The following is a 15,863-nucleotide window of genomic DNA, read 5'->3' as shown; positions in this document are numbered from 1 at the left end:
GACTTGGACACTAGGTTCCAGAACACAGTGTTTTTACTGCTATGGACGACATCATAATTGACCTGGACACTAGGTTCCAGAACACAGTGTTTTTACTGCTATGGATGACATCATAAGTGACCTGGACACTAGGTTCCAGAACACAGTGTTTTTCCTGCTATGGACGACATCATAAGTGACCTGGACACCAGGTTCCAGAACACAGTGCTTTTACTGCTATGGACGACATCATAAGTGACATGGACACTAGGTTCCAGAACACAGTGTTTTTACTGCTATGGACGACATCATAAGTGACCTGGACACTAGGTTCCAGAACACAGTGTTTTTACTGCTATGGATGATATCATAAGTGACCTGGACACTAGGTTCCAGAACACAGTGTTTTCACTGCTATGGACAACATCACTAGGTTCCAGAACACAGTGTTTTTTACTGCTATGGATGACATCATAAGTGACCTGGACACTAGGTTCCAGAACACAGTGTTTTTACTGCTATGGACGACATCACTAGGTTCCAGAACACAGTGTTTTTTACTGCTATGGACGACATCATAAGTGACCTGGACACTAGGTTCCAGAACACAGTGTTTTTACTGCTATGGATGACATCATAAGTGACCTGGACACTAGGTTCCAGAACACAGTATTTTTACTGCTATGGATGACATCATAAGTGACCTGGACACTAGGTTCCAGAACACAGTGTTTTTACTGCTATGGACGACATCATAAGTGACTTGGACACTAGGTTCCAGAACACAGTGTTTTTACTGCTATGGACGACATCATAAGTGACATGGACACTAGGTTCCAGAACACAGTGTTTTTACTGCTATGGACGACATCATAAGTGACCTGGACACTAGGTTCCAGAACACAGTGTTTTTACTGCTATGGACGACATCATAAGTGACTTGGACACTAGGTTCCAGAACACAGTGTTTTTACTGCTATGGACGACATCATAATTGACCTGGACACTAGGTTCCAGAACACAGTGTTTTTACTGCTATGGGTGACATCATAAGTGACCTGGACACTAGGTTCCAGAACACAGTGTTTTTCCTGCTATGGACGACATCATAAGTGACCTGGACACCAGGTTCCAGAACACAGTGCTTTTACTGCTATGGACGACATCATAAGTGACATGGACACTAGGTTCCAGAACACAGTGTTTTTACTGCTATGGACGACATCATAAGTGACCTGGACACTAGGTTCCAGAACACAGTGTTTTTACTGCTATGGACGACATCATAATTGACTTGAACACTAGGTTCCAGAACACAGTGTTTTTACTGCTATGGATGACAAAAATAAGTGACCTGGACACTAGGTTCCAGAACACAGTGTTGTTACTGCTATGGATGACATCATAAGTGACTTGGACACCAGGTTCCAGAACACAGTGTTTTTACTGCTATGGACAACATCATAATTGACCTGGACACTAGGTTCCAGAACACAGTGTTTTTACTGCTATGGACGACATCATAAGTGACCTGGACACTAGGTTCCAGAGCACAGTGTTTTTACTGCTATGGATGACATCATAAGTGACATGGACACTGGGTTCCAGAACACAGTGTTTTTACTGCTATGGATGACATCATAAGTGACCTGGACACTAGGTTCCAGAACACAGTGTTTTTACTGCTATGGACGACATCATAAGTGACATGGACACTAGGTTCCAGAACACAGTGTTTTTACTGCTATGGATGACATCATAAGTGACCTGGACACTAGGTTCCAGAACACAGTGTTTTTACTGCTATGGATGACATCATAAGTGACCTGGACACTAGGTTCCAGAACACAGTGTTTTTACTGCTATGGACGACATCATAAGTGACTTGGACACTAGGTTCCAGAACACAGTGTTTTTACTGCTATGGACGACATCATAAGTGACATGGACACTAGGTTCCAGAACACAGTGTTTTTACTGCTATGGACGACATCATAAGTGACTTGGACACTAGGTTCCAGAACACAGTGTTTTTACTGCTATGGACGACATCATAATTGACCTGGACACTAGGTTCCAGAACACAGTGTTTTTACTGCTATGGATGACATCATAAGTGACCTGGACACTAGGTTCCAGAACACAGTGTTTTTCCTGCTATGGACGACATCATAAGTGACCTGGACACCAGGTTCCAGAACACAGTGCTTTTACTGCTATGGACGACATCATAAGTGACATGGACACTAGGTTCCAGAACACAGTGTTTTTACTGCTATGGACGACATCATAAGTGACCTGGACACTAGGTTCCAGAACACAGTGTTTTTACTGCTATGGATGATATCATAAGTGACCTGGACACTAGGTTCCAGAACACAGTGTTTTCACTGCTATGGACAACATCACTAGGTTCCAGAACACAGTGTTTTTTACTGCTATGGATGACATCATAAGTGACCTGGACACTAGGTTCCAGAACACAGTGTTTTTACTGCTATGGACGACATCACTAGGTTCCAGAACACAGTGTTTTTTACTGCTATGGACGACATCATAAGTGACCTGGACACTAGGTTCCAGAACACAGTGTTTTTACTGCTATGGACGACATCATAAGTGACCTGGACACTAGGTTCCAGAACACAGTGTTTTTACTGCTATGGATGACATCATAAGTGACCTGGACACTAGGTTCCAGAACACAGTGTTTTTACTGCTATGGACGACATCATAAGTGACTTGGACACTAGGTTCCAGAACACAGTGTTTTTACTGCTATGGACGACATCATAAGTGACATGGACACTAGGTTCCAGAACACAGTGTTTTTACTGCTATGGACGACATCATAAGTGACCTGGACACTAGGTTCCAGAACACAGTGTTTTTACTGCTATGGACGACATCATAAGTGACTTGGACACTAGGTTCCAGAACACAGTGTTTTTACTGCTATGGACGACATCATAATTGACCTGAACACTAGGTTCCAGAACACAGTGTTTTTACTGCTATGGATGACATCATAAGTGACCTGGACACTAGGTTCCAGAACACAGTGTTTTTCCTGCTATGGACGACATCATAAGTGACCTGGACACCAGGTTCCAGAACACAGTGCTTTTACTGCTATGGACGACATCATAAGTGACATGGACACTAGGTTCCAGAACACAGTGTTTTTACTGCTATGGATGACATCATAAGTGACCTGGACACTAGGTTCCAGAACACAGTGTTTTTACTGCTATGGATGACATCATAAGTGACCTGGACACTAGGTTCCAGAACACAGTGTTTTTACTGCTATGGACGACATCATAAGTGACTTGGACACTAGGTTCCAGAACACAGTGTTTTTACTGCTATGGACGACATCATAAGTGACATGGACACTAGGTTCCAGAACACAGTGTTTTTACTGCTATGGACGACATCATAAGTGACCTGGACACTAGGTTCCAGAACACAGTGTTTTTACTGCTATGGACGACATCATAAGTGACTTGGACACTAGGTTCCAGAACACAGTGTTTTTACTGCTATGGACGACATCATAATTGACCTGAACACTAGGTTCCAGAACACAGTGTTTTTACTGCTATGGATGACATCATAAGTGACCTGGACACTAGGTTCCAGAACACAGTGTTTTTCCTGCTATGGACGACATCATAAGTGACCTGGACACCAGGTTCCAGAACACAGTGCTTTTACTGCTATGGACGACATCATAAGTGACATGGACACTAGGTTCCAGAACACAGTGTTTTTACTGCTATGGATGACATCATAAGTGACCTGGACACTAGGTTCCAGAACACAGTGTTTTTACTGCTATGGACGACATCATAAGTGACTTGGACACTAGGTTCCAGAACACAGTGTTTTTACTGCTATGGACGACATCACTAGGTTCCAGAACACAGTGTTTTTTACTGCTATGGACGACATCATAAGTGACCTGGACACTAGGTTCCAGAACACAGTGTTTTTACTGCTATGGACGACATCATAAGTGACCTGGACACTAGGTTCCAGAACACAGTGTTTTTACTGCTATGGATGACATCATAAGTGACCTGGACACTAGGTTCCAGAACACAGTGTTTTTACTGCTATGGACGACATCATAAGTGACCTGGACACCAGGTTCCAGAACACAGTGTTTTTACTGCTATGGACGACATCATAAGTGACCTGGACACTAGGTTCCAGAACACAGTGTTTTTACTGCTATGGACGACATCATAAGTGACCTGGACACTAGGTTCCAGAACACAGTGTTTTTACTGCTATGGATGACATCATAAGTGACCTGGACACTAGGTTCCAGAACACAGTGTTTTTACTGCTATGGACGACATCATAAGTGACCTGGACACCAGGTTCCAGAACACAGTGTTTTTACTGCTATGGACGACATCATAAGTGACCTGGACACTAGGTTCCAGAACACAGTGTTTTTACTGCTATGGACGACATCATAAGTGACCTGGACACCATGTTCCAGAACACAGTGTTTTTACTGCTATGGACGACATCATAAGTGACCTGGACACTAGATTCCACACCACTGCAAAAAAATTGTAGAAGAATTTTCTTTTGTTCTGAAAGTTGATCAGATTAGTGAGGATAAAGTCCCCTCTGGGTGCCAACCACTGATCATTAAGTATTCTAGAGATGTTACACCTGAGTTTCATAGTGAAGTAAGACAACTGAACACTGTATATGCTGTCACTTTCCCCTCTTGGTCTCCTGAACACTGTATATGCTGTCACTTTCCCCTCTTGGTCTCCTGAACACTGTATATGCTGACACTTCCCCTCTATCCTGTCCCCTCTTGGTCTCCTGAACACCTGAACACTGTATATGCTGTCACTTTCCCCTCTTGGTCTCCTGAACACTGTATATGCTGACACTTCCCCTCTAACCTGTCCCCTCTTGGTCTCCTGAACACTGTATATGCTGACACTCTCCTCTCCTAACTTGTCCCCTCTTGGTCTCCTGAATGAAATTAGTAAGATGCTGCTGCAAAGCATTTTGGGAGAAGTGTACATGTTTTGCACACTGCCTGGGACTGTTGCTGGTGAGAGAGCTTTCAGTCAGCTGAAACTGATTAAACAACTATTAGAGGTCCACTATGTCCCAGGACAGGCTTTGCAGTGTTGTCATGCTGTCCATTGAAAGTCCGTTAGCTAGAAAGCTGGACTTCAAAGACTTGATCAGGAACTTTGCTCGCAAGAAGGCTCAGCGCTGGGCTCTTGGTGAGTAAGGCTGAGCAGGGACCTGTGATACCTGTTGAATGGCTATGGGTATAGGATCACGACACACATGATGCCCACAGGCTGAGAATTAAGACTGAGAACAAGATATATCTCAAAGTAATGGCTGGATTGACCATAAAATCTGTTGTTCACAATCAAGACCACAAGTGGAAGAAAGCTGTTGATTTGGTGACCTCTTGACCTTTCCTCTAGCGCCACCATGGGGCCTTTTCTCTTCCATTTTGCCTTCCATTTTCAATTTCCACCTTTACAGCTGCTTATTGTCTAGTTTTTGTTGTTTTTTTACCTTTATTTAACGCGGCAAGTCAGTTAAGAACAAATTCTTATTTTCAATGACGGCCGAGGAACAGTGGGTTAACTGCCTGTTCAGGGGCAGAACGACAGATTTGTACCTTGTCAGCTCGGGATTTGAACTTGCAACATTTCGGTTACTAGTCCAACGTTCTAACCACTAGGCTACCCTGCCTCCTCTACACTCTAACCACTAGGCTACCCTGCCGCCTCTACACTCTAACCACTAGGCTACCCTGCCCCCTCTACAATCTAACCACTAGGCTACCCTGCCGCCTCTACACTCTAACCACTAGGCTACCCTGCCCCCTCTACACTCTAACCACTAGGCTACCCTGCCCCCTCTACACTCTAACCACTAGGCTACCCTACCACCTCTACACTCTAACCACTAGGCTACCCTGCCGCTCCAGTTGGTACTTATACTTAGTTCAACAATCTACTGCTGATTTTATTATTTTGTTTGTTATATCATTCTATAGATGTTAAATGTTCATTTATTTTGTTTTGAAGAGGTTATTTAATGTATATTGAAGTTATTATTTATTTTACGTTATTCATTATAATGTTAAGATAATTTTCCATTCAATATTTTTTGAACATTAAAATTACATTTAGACTGTAAAAAATATGGTGTTTAGCACATTTCTTATAGAAGGTTAGTCTTTTTATTTGACCTTTATTTAACTAGGCAAGTCAGTTAAGAACAAATTCTTATTTTCAATGACGGCCGAGGAACAGTGGGTTAACTGCCTGTTCAGGGGCAGAACGACAGATTTGTACCTTGTCAGCTCGGGGGTTTGGAATTGCAACCTTTTGGTTACCAGTCCAACGCTCTAACCACCAGGCTTAAAAGAAAATAAAGTTGAAATAAGTGTCCAGTCATACATCTATAATCCAGGACAGGGAAACACTACTATACAGTCATACATCTATAATCCAGGACTGGGAAACACTACTATACAGTCATACATCTATAATCCAGGACTGGGAAACACTACTATACAGTCACACATCTATAATCCAGGACCAGGACTGGGAAACACTACTATACAGTCATACATCTATAATCCAGGACTGAGAAACACTACTATACAGTCATACATCTATAATCCAGGACTGAGAAACACTACTATACAGTCATACATCTATAATCCAGGACTGGGAAACACTACTATACAGTCATACATCTATAATCCAGGACTGGGACTGGGAAACACTACTATACGGTCATACATCTATAATCCAGGACTGAGAAACACTACTATACAGTCATACATCTATAATCCAGGACTGAGAAGCACTAATATACAGTCATACATCTATAATCCAGGACTGAGAAACACTACTATACAGTCATACATCTATAATCCAGGACCAGGACTGAGAAACACTACTATACAGTCACACATCTATAATCCAGGACTGAGAAACACTAATATACAGTCATACATCTATAATCCAGGACTGAGAAACACTACTATACAGTCATACATCTATAATCCAGGACTGAGAAACACTACTATACAGTCATACATCTATAATCCAGGACTGGGAAACACTACTATACAGTCATACATCTATAATCCAGGACTGGGAAACACTACTATACAGTCATACATCTATAATCCAGGACTGAGAAACACTACTATACAGTCATACATCTATAATCCAGGACCAGGACTGGGAAACACTACTATACAGTCATACATCTATAATCCAGGACTGGGAAACTACTATACAGTCATACATCTATAATCCAGGACTGAGAAACACTACTATACAGTCATACATCTATAATCCAGGACTGGGAAACACTACTATACAGTCATACATCTATAATCCAGGACTGAGAAACACTACTATACAGTCATACATCTATAATCCAGGACTGGGAAACACTACTATACAGTCATACATCTATAATCCAGGACCAGGACTGGGAAACACTACTATACAGTCATACATCTATAATCCAGGACTGGGAAACTACTATACAGTCATACATCTATAATCCAGGACTGAGAAACACTACTATACAGTCATACATCTATAATCCAGGACTGGGAAACACTACTATACAGTCATACATCTATAATCCAGGACCAGGATTGAGAAACACCACTATACAGTCATACATCTATAATCCAGGACTCGGAAACTACTATACAGTCATACATCTATAATCCAGGACTGGGAAACTACTATACAGTCATACATCTATAATCCAGGACTGAGAAACACTACTATACAGTCATACATCTATAATCCAGGACTGGGAAACACTACTATACAGTCATACATCTATAATCCAGGACTGGGAAACACTACTATACAGTCATACATCTATAATCCAGGACTGGGAAACTACTATACAGTCATACATCTATAATCCAGGACTGAGAAACACTACTATACAGTCATACATCTATAATCCAGGACTGGGAAACTACTATACAGTCATACATCTATAATCCAGGACTGGGAAACTACTATACAGTCATATATCTATAATCCAGGAGTGAGAAACACTACTATACAGTCATACATCTATAATCCAGGACCAGGACTGAGAAACACTACCATACAGTCATACATCTATAATCCAGGACTGGGAAACACTACTATACAGTCATACATCTATAATCCAGGACTGGGAAACACTACTATACAGTCATTCATCTATAATCCAGGACTGGGAAACACTACTATACAGTCATACATCTATAATCCAGGACTGAGAAACTACTATACATACATCTATAATCCAGGACTGGGAAACACTACTATACAGTCATACATCTATAATCCAGGACTGGGAAACACTACTATACAGTCATACATCTATAATCCAGGACTGGGAAACACTACTATACAGTCATACATCTATAATCCAGGACTGAGAAACACTACTATACAGTCATACATCTATAATCCAGGACTGGGAAACACTACTATACAGTCATACATCTATAATCCAGGACTGAGAAACACTAATATACAGTCATACATCTATAATCCAGGACTGAGAAACACTACTATACAGTCATACATCTATAATCCAGGCATCAATAAATGCATAGAAATAGATATTCTCCTCATGAATCAGATTAGATGGATTATTAATCTGAATGGTACCTGATTCAGTGAAATAATATGCAGCAATATGAACGGAATTTGTGAATTAGGGATTGGGGAACCTTAAAATAGCAACATCAAGGTGTTAGGCAACTATGTTAGTCACATCCCCATCAACATGTCTCAATTTGAATATTCATATGCTGTTTGACAGAAATTGAGGGGGGACAGAGAGAGAGAGAGAGAGAGAGAGAGAGAGAGAGAGAGAGAGAGAGAGAGAGAGAGAGAGAGAGAGAGAGAGAGAGAGAGAGAGAGAGAGAGAGAGAGAGAGAGAGAGAGAGAGAGAGAGAGAGAGAGAGAGAGAGAGAGAGAGAGAGAGAGAGAGAGAGCACTGACAACAATGTGTCTCATCTACACATTCTCAAAACATGAAGGCTAAATGTTCAGGGATGTTTTGAAGGCTGATGGATGGGGAATGGCAGGAGGAAAGACTATAGTTGTTTCTTAATATCTAATAATAGTATTTTCTCCTGCCGATCTCCATCCACCATCCCTCAAAACATACCTGAACATTTAGAAGTTCTATTGAGTATGTTCTTGAGAGGATGAGAGTGTGGAGAACACATTGAGTATTACATTTGAGAAGTTCCTCCCCCCTACTGTATTACCTCACGCTGCTCCTCCCCCTACTGTATTACCTCACGCTGCTCCTCCCCCCTACTGTATTACCTCACGCTGCACCTCCCCCTACTGTATTACCTCACGCTGCTCCTCCCCCTACTGTATTACCTCATGTTGCTCCTCCCCCTACTGTATTACCTCACGCTGCTCCTACCCCCTATTGTATTACCTCACGCTGCACCTCCCCCTACTGTATTACCTCACGCTGCTCCTCCCCCTACTGTATTACCTCACGCTGCACCTCCCCCTACTGTATTACCTCACGCTGCACCTCCCCTACTGTATTACCTCACGCTGCTCCTCCCCCTACTGTATTACCTCACGCTGCTCCTCCCCCTACTGTATTACCTCACGCTGCTCCTCCCCCTACTGTATTACCTCACGCTGCTCCTCCCCCCTACTGTATTACCTCACGCTGCTCCTCCCCCTACTGTATTACCTCACGCTGCTCCTCCCCCAACTGTATTACCTCACGCTGCTCCTCCCCTACTGTATTACCTAACGCTGCTCCTCCCCCTACTGTATTACCTCACGCTGCTCCTCCCCTACTGTATTACCTCACGCTGCTCCTCCCCCTACTGTATTACCTCGCACTGCACCTCCCCTACTGTATTACCTCACACTGCACCTCCCCTACTGTATTACCTCACGCTGCTCCTCCCCCTACTGTATTACCTCACGCTGCATCTCCCCCTACTGTATTACTTCACGATGCTCCTCCACCTACTGTATTACCTCACGCTGCTCCTCCCCCTACTGAATTACCTCACGCTGCTCCTCCCCTACTGTATTACCTCACGCTGCTCCTCCCCCTACTGTATTACCTCACGCTGCTCCTCCCCTACTGTATTACCTCACGCTGCTCCTCCCCCTACTGTATTACCTCACGCTGCTCCTCCCCTACTGTATTACCTCAAGCTGCTCCTCCCCCCTACTGTATTACCTCACGCTGCTCCTCCCCCCTACTGTATTACCTCACGCTGCACCTCCCCCTACTGTATTACCTCACACTGCACCTCCCCTACTGTATTACCTCACACTGCTCCTCCCCCCTACTGTATTACCTCACGCTGCCCTCCCCCTACGGTATTACCTCACGCTGCTCCTCCCCTATTGTATTACCTCATGCTGTTCCTCCCCCTACTGTATTACCTCACGCTGCTCCTCCCCCTACTGTGTTACCTCACGCTGCTCCTCCCCTACTGTATTACCTCACGCTGCTCCTCCCCCTACTGTATTACCTCACGCTGCTCCTCCCCCTACTGTATTACCTCACGCTGCTCCTCCCCCCTACTGTATTACCTCACACTGCACCTCCCCCTACTGTATTACCTCACGCTGCACCTCCCCTACTGTATTACCTCACACTGCTCCTCCCCCCTACTGTATTACCTCACGCTGCTTCTCCCCCTATTGTATTACCTCACGCTGCACCTCCCCTACTGTATTACCTCACACTGCTCCTCCCCCCTACTGTATTACCTCACGCTGCTTCTCCCCCTACTGTATTACCTCACGCTGCCCTCCCCCTACTGTATTACCTCACGCTGCTCCTCCCCCCTACTGTATTACCTCACGCTCCGCCTCCCCCCTACTGTATTACCTCACGCTCCGCCTCCCCTACTGTATTACCTCACGCTGCTCCTCCCCCTACTGTATTACCTCACGCTGCTCCTCCCCCTACTGTATTACCTCACGCTGCTCCTCCCCCTACTGTATTACCTCACGCTGCTCCTCCCCCTACTGTATTACCTCACGCTGCTCCTCCCCTACTGTATTACCTCACGCTGCACCTCCCCTACAGTATTACCTCACGCTGCTCCTCCCCCTACTGTATTACCTCACGCTGCTCCTCCCCCTACTGTATTACCACACGCTGCCCCTCCCCCTACTGTATTAACTCACGCTGCCCCTCCCCCTACTGTATTACCTCACGCTGCTCCTCCCCCCTACTGTATTACCTCAAGCTGCTCCTCTCCTCCCCTACTGTATTACCTCACTCTGCCCCTCCCCCTACTGTATTACCTCACGCTGCTCCTCCCCCTACTGTATTACCTCACGCTGCTCCTCCCCCTACTGTATTACCTCACGCTGCTCCTCCCCCCTACTGTATTACCTCACGCTGCTCCTCCCCCTACTGTATTACCTCACGCTGCTCCTCCCCCTACTGTTTTACCTCACGCTGCTCCTCCCCTACTGTATTACCTCACGCTGCTCCTCCCCCTACTGTATTACCTCACGCTGCTCCTCCCCTACTGTATTACCTCACGCTGCTCCTCCCCCTACTGTATTACCTCACGCTGCACCTCCCCCTACTGTATTACCTCACACTGCACCTCCCCTACTGTATTACCTCACACTGCTCCTCCCCCTACTGTATTACCTCACGCTGCTCCTCCCCCTACTGTATTACCTCACGCTGCCCTCCCCCTACGGTATTACCTCACGCTGCTCCTCCCCTATTGTATTACCTCACGCTGCTCCTCCCCCTACTGTATTACCTCACGCTGCTCCTCCCCCTACTGTGTTACCTCACGCTGCTCCTCCCCTACTGTATTACCTCACGCTGCTCCTCCCCCTACCGTATTACCTCACGCTGCTCCTCCCCCTACTGTATTACCTCACGCTGCTCCTCCCCCCTACTGTATTACCTCACGCTGCACCTCCCCCTACTGTATTACCTCACGCTGCACCTCCCCTACTGTATTACCTCACACTGCTCCTCCCCCTACTGTATTACCTCACGCTGCTTCTCCCCCTATTGTATTACCTCACGCTGCACCTCCCCTACTGTATTACCTCACACTGCTCCTCCCCCCTACTGTATTACCTCACGCTGCTTCTCCCCCTACTGTATTACCTCACGCTGCCCTCCCCCTACTGTATTACCTCACGCTGCTCCTCCCCCTACTGTATTACCTCACGCTCCGCCTCCCCCCTACTGTATTACCTCACGCTCCGCCTCCCCCCTACTGTATTACCTCACGCTGCTCCTCCCCCTACTGTATTACCTCACGCTGCTCCTCCCCCTACTGTATTACTTCACGCTGCTCCTCCCCCTACTGTATTACCTCACGCTGCTCCTCCCCTACTGTATTACCTCACGCTGCACCTCCCCCTACAGTATTACTTCACGCTGCTCCTCCCCCTACTGTATTACCTCACGCTGCTCCTCCCCCTACTGTATTACCACACGCTGCCCCTCCCCCTACTGTATTACCTCACGCTGCCCCTCCCCCTACTGTATTACCTCACGCTGCTCCTCCCCCCTACTGTATTACCTCAAGCTGCTCCTCTCCTCCCCTACTGTATTACCTCACTCTGCCCCTCCCCCTACTGTATTACCTCACTACCTGACAGACGTTCACTACGGTGCATAAAGTTTGTTGGAACCTCTTCAGTTAACTGGTGATAAAACAATGATTCATTTAAGATTGACTTTGAGTTTCCCTGTGTAAGAATTTCCCACGACACCGTATTGACTTACTATGGACTTACCAGTTCATTTAACCTTCTTCCAGCCAGGACAACGGCAATAGAGATGAAACATGACATGCACACAAAGCAAAACGTTTTACTTCATAACTATCAGCTAGCTATATGTGAATCGTAATAATGTAGCTAACCCAGATAGTTTTAACAAAAATTACTTAAAACTAATGTTATCCAAGGTAGATGTCAAGTCTTTGTGGGTAGCTAGCTAGCTAACAATTCTCTGTGGCTAACTAGCAGTACTAGTACCCAGTTGTAATAGCTAACCCTATTGACTTACAATTGGCTTGCGATCTACACAATCTACAGTGGGTATTATAGGCAGGTAAATGTGTTTTTTTTTATGTATACAGCATGTATTTATTAACATATAAAGATAACATATTGAAGTCAGGCAACATATGAGATGTGAATAGTCAACATTTCATTCTCGAAGTCGGAGTGTATTTCTTCTCACTTCAGCTGAGATAACTGATTTCTAGAAATGTTGCGTAATTTCTTTTCCGTAATTCTGTACATACTTTTCGTTGCAGCGTCGATGTACGCTTCAGAATATGTACAAACTGGAGTATGTATTGGAGAAGTGCCCTCCGTGCTCCGGTTTGCTGTACTTTCACTTGGACCCTGCTGTGCTCAGAGCACAGTGGTAGACATTTAGACACACACCCAACGCATCAGCCTATTTGTATGTCTACGAGGTTGGAGACCGACTGAGAGAACAGGGAGGAGAGGAGGAGAAGGGACAGAGGAGAGGGGACAGAGGAGAGGAGGAGAAGGAGAGGAGGAGAACAGGGAGGAGAGGAGGAGAAGGGACAGAGGAGAGGAGGAGAACAGGGAGGAGAGGAGGAGAAGGAGAGGAGGAGAACAGGGAGGAGAGGAGGAGAAGGGACAGAGGAGAGGGGACAGAGGAGAGGAGGAGAAGGAGAGGAGGAGAACAGGGAGGAGAGGAGGAGAACAGGGACAGAGGAGAGGAGGAGAACAGGGAGGAGAGGAGGAGAAGGGACAGAGGAGAGGGGACAGAGGAGAGGAGGAGAAGGAGAGGAGGAGAACAGGGAGGAGAGGAGGAGAAGGGACAGAGGAGAGGGGACAGAGGAGAGGAGGAGAACAGGGAGGACAGGAGGAGAAGGGACAGAGGAGAGGAGGAGAAGGGACAGAGGGAGGAGGGAGGAGAACAGGGAGGAGAACAGGGAGGAGGGAGGAGAAGGGACAGAGGAGAGGGGACAGAGGGAGGAGGGAGGGAGAAGGAGACAGGGAGGAGAGGAGGAGAAGGGACAGAGGAGAGGAGGAGAAGGAGAGGAGGAGAACAGGGAGGGAGGAGGGAGGGACAGAGGAGAGGGGACAGAGGAGAGGAGGAGAAGGAGAGGAGGAGAACAGGGAGGAGAGGAGGAGAAGGGACAGAGGAGAGGGGACAGAGGAGAGGAGGAGAACAGGGAGGACAGGAGGAGAAGGGACAGAGGAGAGGAGGAGAAGGGACAGAGGAGAGGAGGAGAAGGAGAGGAGGAGAACAGGGAGGAGAGGAGGAGAAGGGACAGAGGAGAGGGGACAGAGGAGAGGAGGAGAAGGAGAGGAGGAGAACAGGGAGGAGGGAGGAGGAGAAGGGACAGAGGAGAGGAGGAGAACAGGGAGGAGAGGAGGAGAAGGGACAGAGGGAGGGGACAGAGGGAGAGGAGGAGAAGGAGAGGAGGAGAACAGGGAGGAGAGGAGGAGAAGGGGAGGAGAGGAGGGGGAGGAGAGAGGAGAAGGGACAGAGGAGAGGGGGAGGAGAAGGAGAGGAGGAGAACAGGGGGAGAGGAGGAGGAGGAGAAGGGACAGAGGGAGAGGAGGAGAAGGGACAGGGAGGAGAGGAGGAGAAGGGACAGAGGAGGGGACAGAGGGGACAGAGGAGAGGAGGAGAACAGGGAGGAGAGGAGGAGAAGGGACAGAGGAGAGGAGGAGAACAGGGAGGAGAGGAGGAGAACAGGGAGGAGAGGAGGAGAACAGGGAGGAGAGGAGGAGAAGGGACAGAGGAGAGGAGGAGAACAGGGAGGAGAGGAGGAGAAGGGACAGAGGAGAGGGGACAGAGAAGAGGAGGAGAATAGGGAGGACAGGAGGAGAAGGGACAGAGGAGAGGAGGAGAACAGGGAGGAGAGAGGAAAAGGAACGGAGGAGAGGAGGAGGAGAAGGTTGAAGGGATGGATGAAGGGATGGAGTAGGCGTAGTGTGGTGTTGGAAGCAGTCAGACATCAAGAGGGAATGGGCAGATTCTCAGAAGAAGTAAGATCAAAGAAGTATCTGGCTATTCAGAGAATCCACAGACAGAACACCACTCTATGACGAGAGGAGAGGAGAGGAGAGGAGAGGAGAGAGGAGAGGGGAGAGAGAGAGGAGAGGAGAGGAGAGGAGAGGAGAGGAGAGGAGAGAGAGAGAGAGAGAGAGAGAGAGAGAGAGAGAGAGAGAGAGAGAGAGAGAGAGAGAGAGAGAGAGAGAGAGAGAGAGAGAGAGGAGAGGAAGACAAGGGGACAGGAGGACAGGAGGACAGGGGAGCAGATGAGGACAGTAGGAGAGCACAGGAGGTGAGGAGGAGAGGAGGAGAAGAGTAGGAGGAGGAGAGGATATGAGGAGGAATAGGAAATGAGGAGAGCAGGAGGAGGAGATGATTGTCCAAAGCAGCACTGTCCGCACTGCGTTGACCTGAAAGGAATGTGCTGCGGCGAGTGAGAGAAGATAACGCTCTATGTACCGTACACCCTAAATGGCACCCTATTCACTATATAGTGCACTACTTTTGACCAGAGCCCTATGGGCCCCTTTATACTGAATAGGGTGGCATTTGGGCTCCAAGCCTATGTCTCAGACAACTCCTCAAACCTCAATCTGCAGCTTTTTACCACTTCTAAGCTGTCAATTCACCAGCATATGTTGCACCAATTTCCCATTTAAAAAGTATTTCAGGCTCCAGCGCCGTGAACAGCCTGCCAGTGGCAGCAGTGGATCTCCCTCTTCTCCTCCTCTACTCTTCTCCTCTCTTCTTCTACTCTAATCCTCTCCTCACTTCTCCTCTCTTCTCCTCCC

General features: G+C 46.7%; 1 protein-coding gene across 1 annotated transcript in view; it reads right to left on the bottom strand.

The window, feature by feature from the left end:
- The window catches only part of LOC135520982 (CUB and sushi domain-containing protein 3-like), a 150,749-nt gene that overhangs the window by 40,718 nt on the left and 94,168 nt on the right, over positions 1 to 15,863 (bottom strand). The window lies entirely within an intron of this gene.

The sequence above is a fragment of the Oncorhynchus masou genome, chromosome 29 (genome assembly GCF_036934945.1).
Source record: "Oncorhynchus masou masou isolate Uvic2021 chromosome 29, UVic_Omas_1.1, whole genome shotgun sequence".
In the NCBI taxonomy this organism is placed as follows: Eukaryota; Metazoa; Chordata; class Actinopteri; order Salmoniformes; family Salmonidae; genus Oncorhynchus; species Oncorhynchus masou.
The sequence above is the reverse complement of the archived record's forward strand: the minus strand, read 5'-3'. Positions and strand labels throughout refer to the sequence as shown.